Source organism: Dendrobium catenatum, unplaced genomic scaffold (assembly GCF_001605985.2).
Source record: "Dendrobium catenatum unplaced genomic scaffold, ASM160598v2 fragScaff_scaffold_273, whole genome shotgun sequence".
Classification (NCBI taxonomy): Eukaryota; Viridiplantae; Streptophyta; class Magnoliopsida; order Asparagales; family Orchidaceae; genus Dendrobium; species Dendrobium catenatum.
This window is the reverse complement of record NW_021318735.1, coordinates 132,066-146,786: the sequence shown is the minus strand read 5'-3', so window position 1 is coordinate 146,786 and position 14,721 is coordinate 132,066.

Genomic DNA, 14,721 nt, shown 5'->3' with positions numbered 1-14,721 from the left:
TGCCTCCTATAGGGCTTAACTTCCCTAACGAACTTTCACACATGAGGCCCAGAATGCTATAAAATAACAACATGAGGCTTGGAGTTCTACTGGACCACCACTTGAGGGTCCGGACTTCTGCCACACCACTACCTGAGGCCACACTTCTGCCAGACCACCACTTAAGGCCTAGACATCCTCCGGACCACCACCTGAGGCCTGAACTTTAGCTGGACCACCACTTGAGGCCCAGACTTTCACCGAGTCACCACTTGAGGCCCAAAATTCTGCTAGACCATCAATTGAGGCCCAGACTTATGCGTGACCACCACTTGAGGCTCAGACTTTGACTGGTCCACCACATGAGGCCTAGACTTCAGCCATACCTCTACCTAAAGCCAGGACTTCAGTTGGACCACAACCTGAGGCCTAGACTTCGGCCGAACCACCACCTGAATCCTAGACATCCGCCGGAATACCACTTAAGGCTTGGACATCCGCCGGATCACCACCTGAGGCTTGAAATTCTACATAACCACTACCTGAGGCCCAAACTTTTGACGGACCCCCACATGAGGCTTGGACTTCTCCTGGACCACTACTTGAGGCCCAAACTTCTTACAGACCTCCATCCGAGACTCAAACTTCTATCAGACCACCACTTGAGGCCCGAACTTCTGTCGAACCACTACTTAGGGCCCCGAGATCTATCGAACCACCACATGAAGCCTGAACTTTTTCTAGACCACCATATGAGGCCCAAATTTTTACCAGACCACCATTTGTGGCCCGAACTTCTATCAGACCACCAACTGAGGCTCAGACTTCTACTAGACCACCACTTCAGCCTTGGACTTTGGTCGGACCAACACTTAAAGGATCAAACTTCTACCATACCATCACTTAAGGCATGGACTTTGACCGGACCACCACCTAAGGCCCAGACTTCTCCCAGACCACCACCTCAACTCCAGACTTCTATTGGACCACCACCTGAGGCCTAGACTTTTTCCAGGCCACCACCTAAGCCTTTAACTTTGGCTGGACTTCCACTTTGATGCCTGAAGTCTTGTCGTACCATCACCTAATGCATGAAGTTCTACCAGACCACCATTTGATGCCCGGAGCTCTATCAGACCATCAATTATAGCTTAGAGTTCCACCAGACAACCATCTAACGTCGAACTTTCTCCAAACCATCACCCGACATTTAAGTTCTACCAAACCACCACTAGGCTGCCAACTAACGCTCAACTTTCAAGTAGCACCGATCCACCAAATGACGCTGGACTTTTATCCCCATTTTTCATTAAATTTCAACCATATAGTTGACATTTGTAATATGATCACCCTCAAGGATGAGTCACCCCATTATAATCTACTTAAATTATAGTGGAATCATTTTCAACTAGGCTAGGCTCCATATAAAAAAATCTTGTGTTCTCTATGTATGAGTTGTATATACATATAATACTAAGACATAGGATTGTAAATCTATTGCCGCATATACTCTAGCCCCTAATAGAATGGTGCCTCCTATTGGAAACTCAATCCCACTATCCTAAGCACCACTTTGATGGCTAACAGGCATAGTAATCGTATCTTGGGTGCCTCTCTAACTCACACCAATTTAGGAATTAGTCTATGACTCATGGACACTAAGTATCTGCTACTTTTTATCCTTGGTGAAAAACACTACTAGAGAATGAATTTTAGGACCTTCCCTAAAAGACCACATTAGAAAGATGGAGGAATCTTAGAATGAGATCCTTCAATTCCTATGAGAGACTCAATGACCAACACTAGAATCACAAGAAGAGATTCTTCTCCGTTGAGATGCACCAAGGGTCTAAGATATTCAACCCAAATATTTTCATGTCGAGATTCCTCTTCCTCCGTCAAGTATACATCCTCCAACACATCAAGATAACGAGCTTGCTGACATAACAAGCTCTACCCATCCTTCACGTACGGGTCGCCAACCTTGCATTCCTTCAGATATCCCTGAGGACTTAGCCCGACAGGACATTATTGAACTCCCTCATAACACTCTATATCATGAATTATGAAGATTAGTCTGAGAAGAGTTTACCATGGGAGATATAAGATAACCTTGCCATTAGTGGAACTTTTAGAAGTAATCACCCCTAATCGAATCCATCCTTCTATACTCCATTTGGGTAGGATTCAAACTACCGAGTATCAATTCTTATGACGGGACATCTGACCCGTACGAGCATATCAATTATTATAGGACCATCATGCATATCCAGCGAGCCTAAGATGCGATCCTATGCCAAGTTTTCTCTACTACCTTGAAGGGACAAGTATGAATGTGATTCTATTCACTTCCAGTAGGAACAATCTCCACTTTTATCAAATTAGCCAAAGTGTTCATTGAATAATTTGTCACCAATCAGAGAATTGCTAATGATTCTTCCCATCTTTTTGGGATTCACTAGAATAAAGGACAAACAGTAAATGAGTATTTTCAGCAATTTTCCACAGAAGCTCGATAAATTCCAAGAATAGATCATGAATTGTTAAGAGGAGTTTTCCTTGGAGGCATTCATCCTTGTCCCTTTTACTCGGCACTTATGCGAGACATGATTCTCTCATATGCTGACCTAATCCATCATTTGGAGGCATAAATATCAACAAATGAAGTTATTAATTCCCATAGGAAGCAATTTGAGAAAACTCCTAAAAAATATAAAAATGCCCCTATAATAGAGGACTTATTCTCACAATGAAAGAAAAAAAACTACCTTCTAGACCCCTAGTACTATGATGTGAGTTTCAAAAATAATATGAGTATACACCACTTAATTCCCCTTAAACAAATGTGTTGATGACCATTCAATATCAAGAAAATATTAAGTGGCCTAATCCTTTGAAGTTGAATACAAGAAATCAGGATCAATACTATCATTTCCATCATAGTCGTGGGCACACTACTGAAGCATATAAGCTGCTTAAAAATAAAATTGAGAGATTTATCTGAGAAGGCTACCTTCGACAGCTCATTCAAAATTCATATGCTCTAGATGAGGCTCAGTTTAGAGGGGGGTAAAATCAACAACATGAAAGGCAAACATTGAATAATATTTTAATTATTGGTGAGATTAAATAAAATTGCAATTTGGGCATTTATGTTAGTACTATTACTTATCCAGTGTCATCATAAGTAGGGTGTCACTCTAATGTCCTTATTATTTTCTTCCACTTTAAATGACATATTATTCCTATATGTATCTCTTATGTGTTGAGCATGGAGTAACTCTTATATCCTAAGTCATTTTAGAGACATTTTGTATTGTCTTATATAATATAGTAATGTGTTATTCACTCCATTCTGATATTATCCCATTCTTTAAAAAAAGATAAAAAATGATAATACAAAATCACTTATGAGTATAATCTCTTTATACATGAATTGAGAAATATGTAATTTTTATTGTGTCTCAATCACTAGATAATCAATTCCAAGGGGATTCGATCTGACCTCTTCCATATCAGTTAATGTAATCGAGAAGAGCCCAGACATATAATCTCGGATAGATCAAACATCCTAGAAGGATGTCAATCAAATTTAGATCCTTGATTCAAAAAATATGTAATCTTTATTGTGTTTCAATCACTGGATAATCAATCTTAGGGAGATTCGATCTGACCTCTGCCATATAAGTTAATGTTATTGAGCAGGACTTTAACATATAACCTCAAATAGGTCGAACATCCTAAGATGATGTCAATTAAATTTGAAATCTTTGATTTAAGAAATACACAATCTTTATTATTTCTCAATCATTGAATGATCAATCCTAGGGGATTCGATCCGACCTCTTCCATATAGGTTTATATCATCAAGCAGAGCTCTAACATATAACCTCAGATAGGTCAAACTTCTTAAGAGAATATTAATCAAATCTTAAATCCTCAATTCAAGAAATATGCAATCTTTATTATGTCTCCATCACTAGATGATCGATCTCAGGGGCATTCGATCAAATCTCTTTCATACATATTAAAGTCATCAAGCAACACTCTAATATATAACCTCAGATAGGTCATACATGAAAGTTCATGAGGGATGTTAAACCCTAATGAACTAGTCTAAGGCTAACTAAGAAGGGGGGGGGGGGGAATTGGTAGTTTTGTAAAAAAACTTAAACAAGAAGAAGAACTTTTTGATCTTTTTAAATATTTTAAAAATAACCCTTGATGTAGAAGAAAAATAATTTTCATGATAATTATACAATTAGATTTTTCAATCACAATATAAATCATAAAAGAGAACATAAGTAAAATGCTATAAAAGTAATAAGAAAAACACACCAAATTTTATAGTGGTTTAATAAAATCTTAACTGCGTATACTCCTTGGACACTCTTTCTTTAAGTATTGCACTAAACTAAATTGACTCTTCTTTTACTCCCATAGCAAGATGGAGAAGCGCATACAAAATCTTTCCACCAATACGGAGAGGTAGAAAACCTTGAATCTTTTTACTCCCTCTTGGAGTAGGTAGGGAACCTGAAAATCTTTTTTACCCACTTGGTGAAAGTAGAGAAGCCATGAATCATTTTACTCCCTTCTAGAGTAGGTAGAGAATATGGATCTAATGCTGAAGATGATCTCCCTACAACCACCAAGGAAACAACGGAGCAACTCGAAGAAGATGATGAATACCTTGCTTGGAGCAACCTTTGTTATTCGCTCACAAAATCCCCTTATATAGATCTCTCTCTCAAGCTCTCCCTCTTCCTTCTCTAAGCTCTCTCTTGGATCAACTCCATAGCAAATTATTAACTCAAGGGTTAATATAATTGCTTAAGTAGAGAGCCTCCAAAATAAGCTCTAATTTTCAATTCTGCATAACTGATCATCCAGGATGATCGATCGATCATCATATATGATTAGTATAAAACAACTCTTTTAGCCAGGATAATCACCTTTGCTCTATACTGTTAGTATAAGTATTTATATAGATCATCCAATATAATCTTGCGATTGTCCCATGATGATTAGTTCAAGATATTGATCATCCAATTTGACATGGGATGATGGGTGGCAATCTTCATATCATCCTGAAAATGTTTTAGGACATTAAATGCAATACTCCTAGATAATTAGAAGAAGATTATGATTTTTCATCTTGGATAATAGGGGATCGTCCTACGAAATATACTATATCATCTAGTATGACCCAAATAGATCATCCTATATGATATGATTGAATATTTTAACCATAATTGCTCCCCTAATCACCATATCAATTTAGGTATGATTATCATAAATCATTCAGTATGATGTGTATCGCCTTGTATGATTAGAACAAAATTTGAAAATAAAAAATTGCCTAAATTATTATTGGTTGTTGTTGTTCATCATCTATCTCACCAAATTTCTACCCTTGAGTATGTGTGCAAGGTTACTTAGCTTGGGGTCCACCATATTCAAGATTTGACTCAAGAAAGATAAAAAATATATTAAAATAAAATTACAAGTAGACTCAACCCTAATCTACCCGATCTTAAGTTGATTTGCATTGTAAGTGATCTTTACGTACCTGAAAGTTTAATAAGCAGGGCAAACGAAGTAGATATGCCATAATAGTAGTGATAAAGAAATAATAATATTTATTATCATCAAAATCATAGTATTTGGATCCAGATTTATAATAATCTCTCCATTTTTTATTATGAAAAATATTATTGTTAAAAATTTCAGATCAAGCAAGAAATAATAATTTTTTTAATTAAAGAAAAAAATTGAAACATGCTACTGCTAAAAGTATTAGTGAAAAAAAAAAAACAGCTCGTCAAACCAGCCCATATCCTAGTCATGCTACTGCTGCAGCTGGGTTATATATGCTCCAAATTGAGTTATATCCTGATCATGTTGTTGCTACTGCTCGGTAACATATGACTCAAATCTGGCTTCCTACTTGTCAAACCTCTGAACCAACTAATCGATTTGGGAGTGCTGGTGGATAGGGACATGTTTAAGAATATATACTTCTTCTTCTATCGCAGCCTCATCATGCACATAGTAGTGATGATGAGTACTGTGAAGGATGTGAAAGAAGCTATTTGAGTAGAAAATATGGAGGTGATCAGGTGGGTCTAGATACTGAAGGTTGTATTTAGTTTTGAGGATATATGCTATGATATGTCATAAGGCTAGATTTATCTTTCCATTGTGGTCGGGATCCCTAATGCTGGTTAGATGTTTAATGTAGTGAATTAGAACATCAACAACATTATAATCTCGATGAGTCATTATGTAGTAGGTGGTGAATGATAGGATGGGGGTAATACAGATTCGATCCCCAGCTTTAAGAATAATGGAGGTGTGAAGAATGTGCTGGGTGGTTCAGGCATTTTTCTATAAGGAACTAGTTGTAGAGTCATTAAGGGGGGCATTGGTTTCTTGAAGAAGGGTATTTGCAGGGACACAATTAAAATTAGGTTTTAAAGCCAAAATATGAAGTTTATTACCAGTGGTGGAAAGACAGAGATATTCATAGAAATCTTCATATGTTTTTTTGATAGGGAGTCGAATAACAAATGATACAATGTATCAAAATCAGAATTCAGACAAAGACTAACAAAAAATTCAAAAAAAAAATTCAAAATGGAAGGTGAAATTAAGTGCATGAATGAATCCAAGAGTGGTGCGGCCAAACATGTCTAGTACCTAAAAATTCAACACTTCCTTATTGATAACCTTCCAGGGATTAATCCCTATAGATTTGTAGCAAGTGTAAGCATCTTTATCAATTGCTTCAATAAAATGAGGATTGACCGCACTCCTGGAAGAGCTGCTTGTGAGGGCACAAGATCGTTTACCACCCACCATAGTCAGAAATGAAAAGCTAGAATGAGGGAGAAGGGAATTGAAAAGCTTGGTGTAAAGAAAACCTTAAATTTAGGTTGTTTATATAGGGTCACGAATATCATCTAAGATGATCATGAGATCATCCAGGACGATCAGGCACAATAATGTTGTCCAGACAATCAGTCAAAAATAATGATGGTATTATCCAGAAAGATTAGATATCATACTAGACGATTAGCATAAGATAATCTTCCCGAGGAGTCATCATGTACGACCATTGAATAAAGGGATCATACAAGACAAACACGTTTATTATCAAGGATGATGTAAAATAATGAATTAGACTAATACCATTCAAATCGCCCAACTATTTCTTCCATGTGGATCATCTAGTATGATGTATGAATCGTATGAAACGATCACCAATAATTGGTGTAGACTAGCCCTTCGATATGCTATGATCACAGAGGTGTATCTTTGTTCATATCGTACATGATGATGTGGATCATCCTGGACAAAGTGAGCTAAACTAGAAAAAATTAGGACACATAATGTGATCATCACGAGTTCTTCAAGACAGAAATAAAAAAGATCATAAAATAACATAAAACACAGATAAAAACCAATCATAAATCAAAATCAAAAGATATATATATATATATATATATATAGTTAAAAATCTAATACATAAAAGAAATGATAGAAAGGTGATCTACTTAAGCTTTATTTTAGAAAAATATATGATAAAAAATATTATAGAGTAACCAATCAAAATCATAATTTTTAAAAATCAAGTGTTTGAAGATTTCAAGTGGCACATGAATTCTTGTAACATTTAAAGATTTGAAAGAGGAGGAAATTTATTTTTATAGGCTCATTTTGTGCCCCCTTTTTTAATTACCTGGTGCAATTTGCTCTTCTTTTAATTTTTAATACACTTTGATGTATCTTACACTTTCTTGGCGATCATTGTGGAAATCAATACTAGAAATGCAAAAATATCATTTAGAAATATTGAAGAAAAATAATAGAGAAATAAAAAACAAAAAATAAAAAATACATGAACATAAACAAAAATGTAAATAAAATAAAAAAAAACTTCAAAAAACAAAAGTAGCTATTTCAAGCATTATCAAAAGATCCAAATTGAATATCATCAATATAAATTTAAATAATCAGTAATTCATCTCCTATGTTTTTCAAAAATTGGGTGGTGTTTATTCTCCATTTAATAAAAGATCTTTCTATTAGGAGTGTGCTAAGCCTTTCATACCATGCCTTGGGTGATTGTTTAAGTTCATACAATGCCTTTTTTAAATTTGAACACATAATTAAGAAATTGTGAGTTTCTAAAATCTAGGGATTATTCAACATACACATTTTTTTTATCACCCCATTCAGAAAGGCACTCTTGACATTCATTTTGTATAATTTATATCCCTTAAAATAAATAAATGCTAGTAGCACTCTAATAGTTTTCAATCTAGCTAAAGGGGCAAAAGTCTTTTTAAAATCAATTCATTTTATTTGATTATACACTTAGCCACCAATCTTTCCTTATTTCTCACAACAACTTTAGAATCATTCATTTTATTTTTGTAAACCATTAAGTTCTAACCACACTCTGGTCCTTAGGCCTTTTAACTAACTCCCAAACATTATTCCTTACAAATTGATTTAGTTCTTCTTACATAGCTAAGATATAAAATTCATCAGATAAGTCTTAATTTAGGCTAGTGAGTTCAGACATTAAAATGAAGGTAGAGTGGTTTAATTCTTTTCTAAGCCCATGTCTAGTTCTAACACCTTTTGATGGGTCTCCTAAGATTAGTTCGTTAGAATGACTCGAAGAATATCTCCATTCTCTTGGTAACATATTTTTAGATTCTACCCTTTCCTCTAAATTTGCAAATTCTAATCCTTGGGTGACTTCTACGACCTCCTTTGCTTCTACCCTAGACACTCCAGAATTATAAGATTCATCAAATATAATATGAGTGGTCTCCTTAACTACGAGTGTTCTTTTATTGAAGACTCTGTAGGATTTACTAACACATGAGTAACCTAGGAACACTCCATCAGATATCGGATCAAACTTTCCTAGTTGAGACTTCCTATTTTTCAGAATGAACACTTTACATCCAAAAATAGGGAGGTGAGAGAGATTGTCTATCCAATCCTTCAAAACTTCATTGGGTGTCTTATTCAGTTTGGATCTAAAATTCACCATATTTAGAATATGATAGACTATATTCACTACTTCTGCCCAAAAGTATTTTTGAAAGGGAATATTCAACTAACATGGCTCTAGTGACTTTTTCTAGGGTCTTATTATTTTTTTTTAGCTATCCAGTTCTGCTGAGGGGTCCTAGGAGCTGAAAATTTATGGTTTATCCCTTGCTCCTTAAAGAAAGATTCAAAATTTTCATGCTCAAATTCTCCACATTGATCGCTATGAATGGTTAGAATTTCACAACCTAGCTTCCTATGAATCCAAGTGGAAAAAGACTTAAACTCCTAGAATGATTCACTTTTATGAGATATAAATCCAACCCAAGTTAACCTCGAATAATTATCAACAATCACATACCTAAAGACTTTTCCTCCTAAGCTTGTAGTGCAAATATATCCAAAGAGATCCATGTGTAAGACTTCTAAGGGTTTTCTAGTGTTAATGTCTTTGATTTAGTGGAAAGATGATTTGCATGTTTTGCCTAATTTATAGGCATCGTACAAGTGATCTTTTATGAACTCTAATTTAGAAATTCCTCTCACTAAGTCTTTTTGGGTGATTTTTCTAAAGTTTTTTATGCTTGCATGATACAATATCCTATGCCGCAACCAAGATTCATCACCAACAATTTTTAAGCAAGAGCAGTTTTAGTGTTAATATAATTTAAATCAAGCATGTAGATATTGATGATCCATTTTCCCTATAAAATAATGTTATTATTCAAGCTTATTATGCAACTATTAGATAGAAAATTTATGTTAAAGCCTTTATCATAGAGCTGGTTGATGTTAAGCAAGTTATATTTCAAGCCATCAACTAGTAAAACATTTTTAATGATGAAAATTTTAGATTTGCCAATTATACCATACCCCATCACTCTCTTGGTGGTGTTATCTCCAAGTGTTACCTTACCTCTTTTCCTTGCATCCAATGAAATAAATTGATTTGCATCTTTAGTCATATGCCTTGAGCATCCACTGTCCAGGTACCACATACTCTCATGAAGCCTTCTATGAGAGCAACCCTATAAAATCATTATATGTTAGATTTGGAAATCCAAATAGGTTTGGGTCCCATGTTTTGAAAAGAAGAATGAAATGCATACTTGTTATACTGTGAGTTTTGATGTTTTGGTCTCCACACCAAATGTGTTGTAAGGTAAACGATACAAGTGTGGGAGATATGTCTTAGCATGCCACAAGAAAAACATCTAACACTAGGAAAAGGATTTACTAATCTATTCAGGTTATGGTGCCTCTTCCTAGGTTTGAATGATGTATGCTGATATGATGGATTATGAAACTCTTACATTGTAGGTGATTTTTTATTTTATTTGAAAACAATTAATTTAACTTCTAAAAACTTATTTATACTTTCAAGAACTGAATAAATTATTTCTAATGCATTCTCCCTACTATCAAAATTAGCAGCAAGAGTATCCAACTTTTTATATTCATTTCTAATTCAACATGTAGTGATTTCAAGGAACAATGCTCATAAGTTAAATCAAGATGCTTTTTATTCAAATCATCAAATTTATCAAGTAAAGTCATATGATTGCTATCTAAAGTGGAATGATCTTTTCTCAAGCATTCATGCTCTTTTTACAGAGTTAAAAAATCAATTTTAAGGCTAGCATGCAGTTTCTTGAACTTCCAATATGAAAAATGATTTTTTTTAGAAATTTCAAGTAATTAATCATAAGTAAGCTCATATACCTCTTATTGATCAGAGTGATCAAAAAGTTTATAATCCATTAAACACAGGTTTATTACCTCCTCTTATGTTTTAGTTTCAGAGGAGTTTTATGTTGAGTCTGGCCAGAGAGCCTTTTGATCATTTTCTTGTCTTTCTTGAACTTAGGTTTCTCTTTATCCTTCACCTTTCTTGGGTGAGCTTTCAAAGTTGGGAAATCAGACTTCAAATTCCTTAGCTTCCTGCATTCAAAATAAATAACATCAGAAGAAACTTTAGAATTTTTATTATTCTTATATTTATTCCATTTCTGATGATGCTTTTGCTTTTTCTTCAAGAAGCTTTTGAATTGCTTAGTTATTAAGCAATGTCATCATTTTCAAAACTAGAAGAATCATTGTTAGAATCATTAGCCTTTAAGGCTATAATTTTCTTCTTTTTCTTCTTACCTACATCAAGCTGCCTTTGGTTCACTCCTTGCTTATAAGTAATGAGTGATCCAAGTAAGTTATCGATTGAATAAATATTCAAATCCTTAGAATCAGTAATTATAATAATTTTTGCACCAAAGGAAAAGGTAAGAATCTCAAAATCTTGTTAACTTTTTTATAGTTTGTTAGTTCTCTTTCTAAGGCATACAGGGATGTAACAAATTATGTAAACCTAGTATACATTTTAGAAAAAATTCATAAAGTTTCATGCAAAAAAGTTTATAATCATGCAGAAGAATATTCATTCTAGATTATTCAACTTAATTTGTACCTTCAAATGTTATATATGATATGCCCAAATTTCTTTTTCATTGGAACAAGTGGAAATGTGCATATAGTCTTCAGATTTTAAGGCATAAAAAAAATAGTTCAAGCACTTAACATTCAATTGTGCTAGATCTCTATCATCAGTAATCCAATCAGCAAAAGGAATTTCAATTTTAATAACATTTACTATTCTAAAAGGTGCAGAATAACCTCCCTAATAAGCATCTACATATAATAATCAATTGATTATAACAAGTCATGCGGGTTTTTCAAAAATCAAAAGGTTATCTCATAATTGAATATCCTTTCGCAGTGTTTATATTTCCACAGTTAGCCATGGATCAAAATTCAAAAGTTTTCTAAAACTTGATTTATAAATCCTGCTCTGATACCACTTGAAAGTTTCTGAGGGGTGTTAAACCCTAAGGAACTAACCCAAGGCTAACCAAGAGGGGTGGGTGAATTGATAGTTTTTTTAAAATATTAAATAAAAAGAAAATTTTTTAAATTTTTTAAAAATAAAATAATAACCCTTGATGTAGAAAAAAAATTTCATGATAATAATACAATCAAAGTTTTCAATCACAAAATAAATCATAAAAAGTGCATAAATAAAATGCGATAAAAGTAATAAGAAAGAACATACCAAATTTTATAGTGGTTCAGTCAAATCTGACCTATGTCCACTCTTTGGAGACTCCCTCGTCAAGAATTGCACTAATCTGAAGTGACTCTTCTTTTGCTACCCATTAAGGTAGAGAAGCTCTTACAAAATCTTTCCATCGATGCTGTGAAGCAGAGAATCTTAAATCCTTTTACTCTCTCCAAGAATAGGCAGAGAACCTTGAAATCCTTTATCACCTACCTAGTGAAGGCAAAGAACCTGAGATTCCTTTTACTCCCTCCTGGAGTAGGCAGAGTACCTGGATATAATACTAAAGATGATCTCCCTAGAGCCACCAAGGAGCTAGTGGAGAAACTCAAAAAGGATGACAAACGCCTTGCTTGGAGCAACCTTTATGATTCCCTTATAAAGTCCCCCTCATAAGGATCTCTCTCTCTCAAGCTCTCCCTCTTCCTTCTCTAAGCTCCCTCATGGATAAACTCCATAGCAAAAGATTAACTCAAGGATTAACATAATTGCTTAAATAGAGAGCCTCCAATTGAAGCCCTAATTTTCAATTATATGCAACTGATTGTCCCGGTCGATTGACCAATCGTCATATACGATTAGTATAAAATAGCCTTTTTTTTCCAATGCGATCACCTTTTCTCTATACAATCAGTATAAGTATTTATACATATTGTCCAGTATAATCTTATGATCATCATGGACAATTAGTTCAAGATATTAATCATCCAGTATGACATGGGATGATGGATGGCGATCTTCATATCATCTTATAAATGTCTTGGTAAGTCAAATATGATAGTCCTGGATGATTAGAATAAAATTATGGCTTTTAATCTTAGATGATATGGGATCGTCCTACAAAATAAACTATATTATCTAGTATGATCCAAATGGATCATATTGTATGATATAATTGAAAATTTTAACTATAATATTGCCCGTAATCATTAGATTAATTTAGGCATGATTGTCATTAATCATCCAGTATGATGTGTATCATCCTGTACGATTAGAATAAAATTTGAAACTAAAAAATTACCTAAATTGTGATTGGCAACTATTTTTCATCATTTAAATTGATCATCCTGAATGATATAGATTATCCAGTATGATTAGTTTAATCACTTAAAATTAGCATGGATGCCCTAATAAGGGTTTATGTTTTTAGCTAATCATCTTGTATGATTTTAAATCATCCTAGGTGATTAGGTCAAAAATAGAAAAATCATCTAACCCATTAAATTTCTCCTCTTGAGAATGTTTGTGCAAGGTTAATTAGCTTAGGATCCACCATATTCAAGATTTGACTCAAGAAAGATAAAAATATATTGAAATGAAATTACAAGTAGACTCAACCCTAATTTACCTGATCTTGAGCTGATTTGTATTACAAGTGATCTTTGTGTACCTGAAAGGTTAGTAAGCAGGTCAAACAAAAAATATATATAATAATTGTAATAGTAAAAAATATATATTTATTATCATTAAAAATGTAGTATTTAGATCCAGATTTGCAACGATATCTCCTTTTTTATGATGGAAAACATTATTGTTAAAAAAGTTTAGATAAAGCAAAAAATAATATATTTTTTAATTAAAGAAAGAAAATATTTAAACATAAAAACAATAGTAGTAAAATAAGGTAAATTCCACTAAAGACAAAAACAATTAACACATAACTCCTTTTTTTGACATCACAAAATAAAAGGAAATAAGAAAAACACTTCACAGAATAAAATATAGAAAAGATAACCAATACAAACACAAAACCAAACACTAACAAACTAGTAAAAAGAGGAGCACTGATTAGGTGGAGGTGGTGGTGATGGCTGCTAAAAGTATTCGTAACAAGAAGCAAACTGCTCACCAAACTAGGCCATATTGTAGTCGTGTTGCTGCTATTGCTGGGCTGGGTATGCTTCAAATCGAGCTACGTCCTGATCATGTTATTGCTGCTGCTTGGTCACATATAACTAAATTATAGCTTCCCACTCGTTAAACCTCTAAACCAGCTAATCAATCTGGGAGTGCTGGTGGATAGGGAAAGGTGCATTCATATCCTTCCTCTTCTACCGTAGCTTAATCATGTAGAGGTTGATGACGAGTACTGTGAAGGTCATGGAAGTAGCTATTTGAGTTTAAAATAGGAACATGAATAGGTGGAACTAAATATTAAAGGTTGTATTTAGTTTCTAGAACATAGGCTATAATATGTCCCAAGGTTAGATTTGGCTTTCTTTTGTGGATGGGATCCCTAATAGTGGTTAGATGTTCAATGTAGTGAATTAGAAGATCAACATCATTAAAATCACGACGAGCCAGTATATAGTAAGTAGTAAGTGACAAGATGGGGGTACTATGCATTTGAACCCTAACTTTAGGAATAATGGAGGTGCGAAGAATGTGCTGGATAGTTCAAGCATTTTTTAGTAAGGAACTAGTTGCAAATTCGTGAAGGAGGGACATTGGTTTTTTTGAAGAAGGGTATTTATCTTGCAGTCCAGGACCCCTAGTCTGAGATTTTGATGATGACAAATAATATCGATTTGAATTACTTCATTATTCATAGAATATTTTTA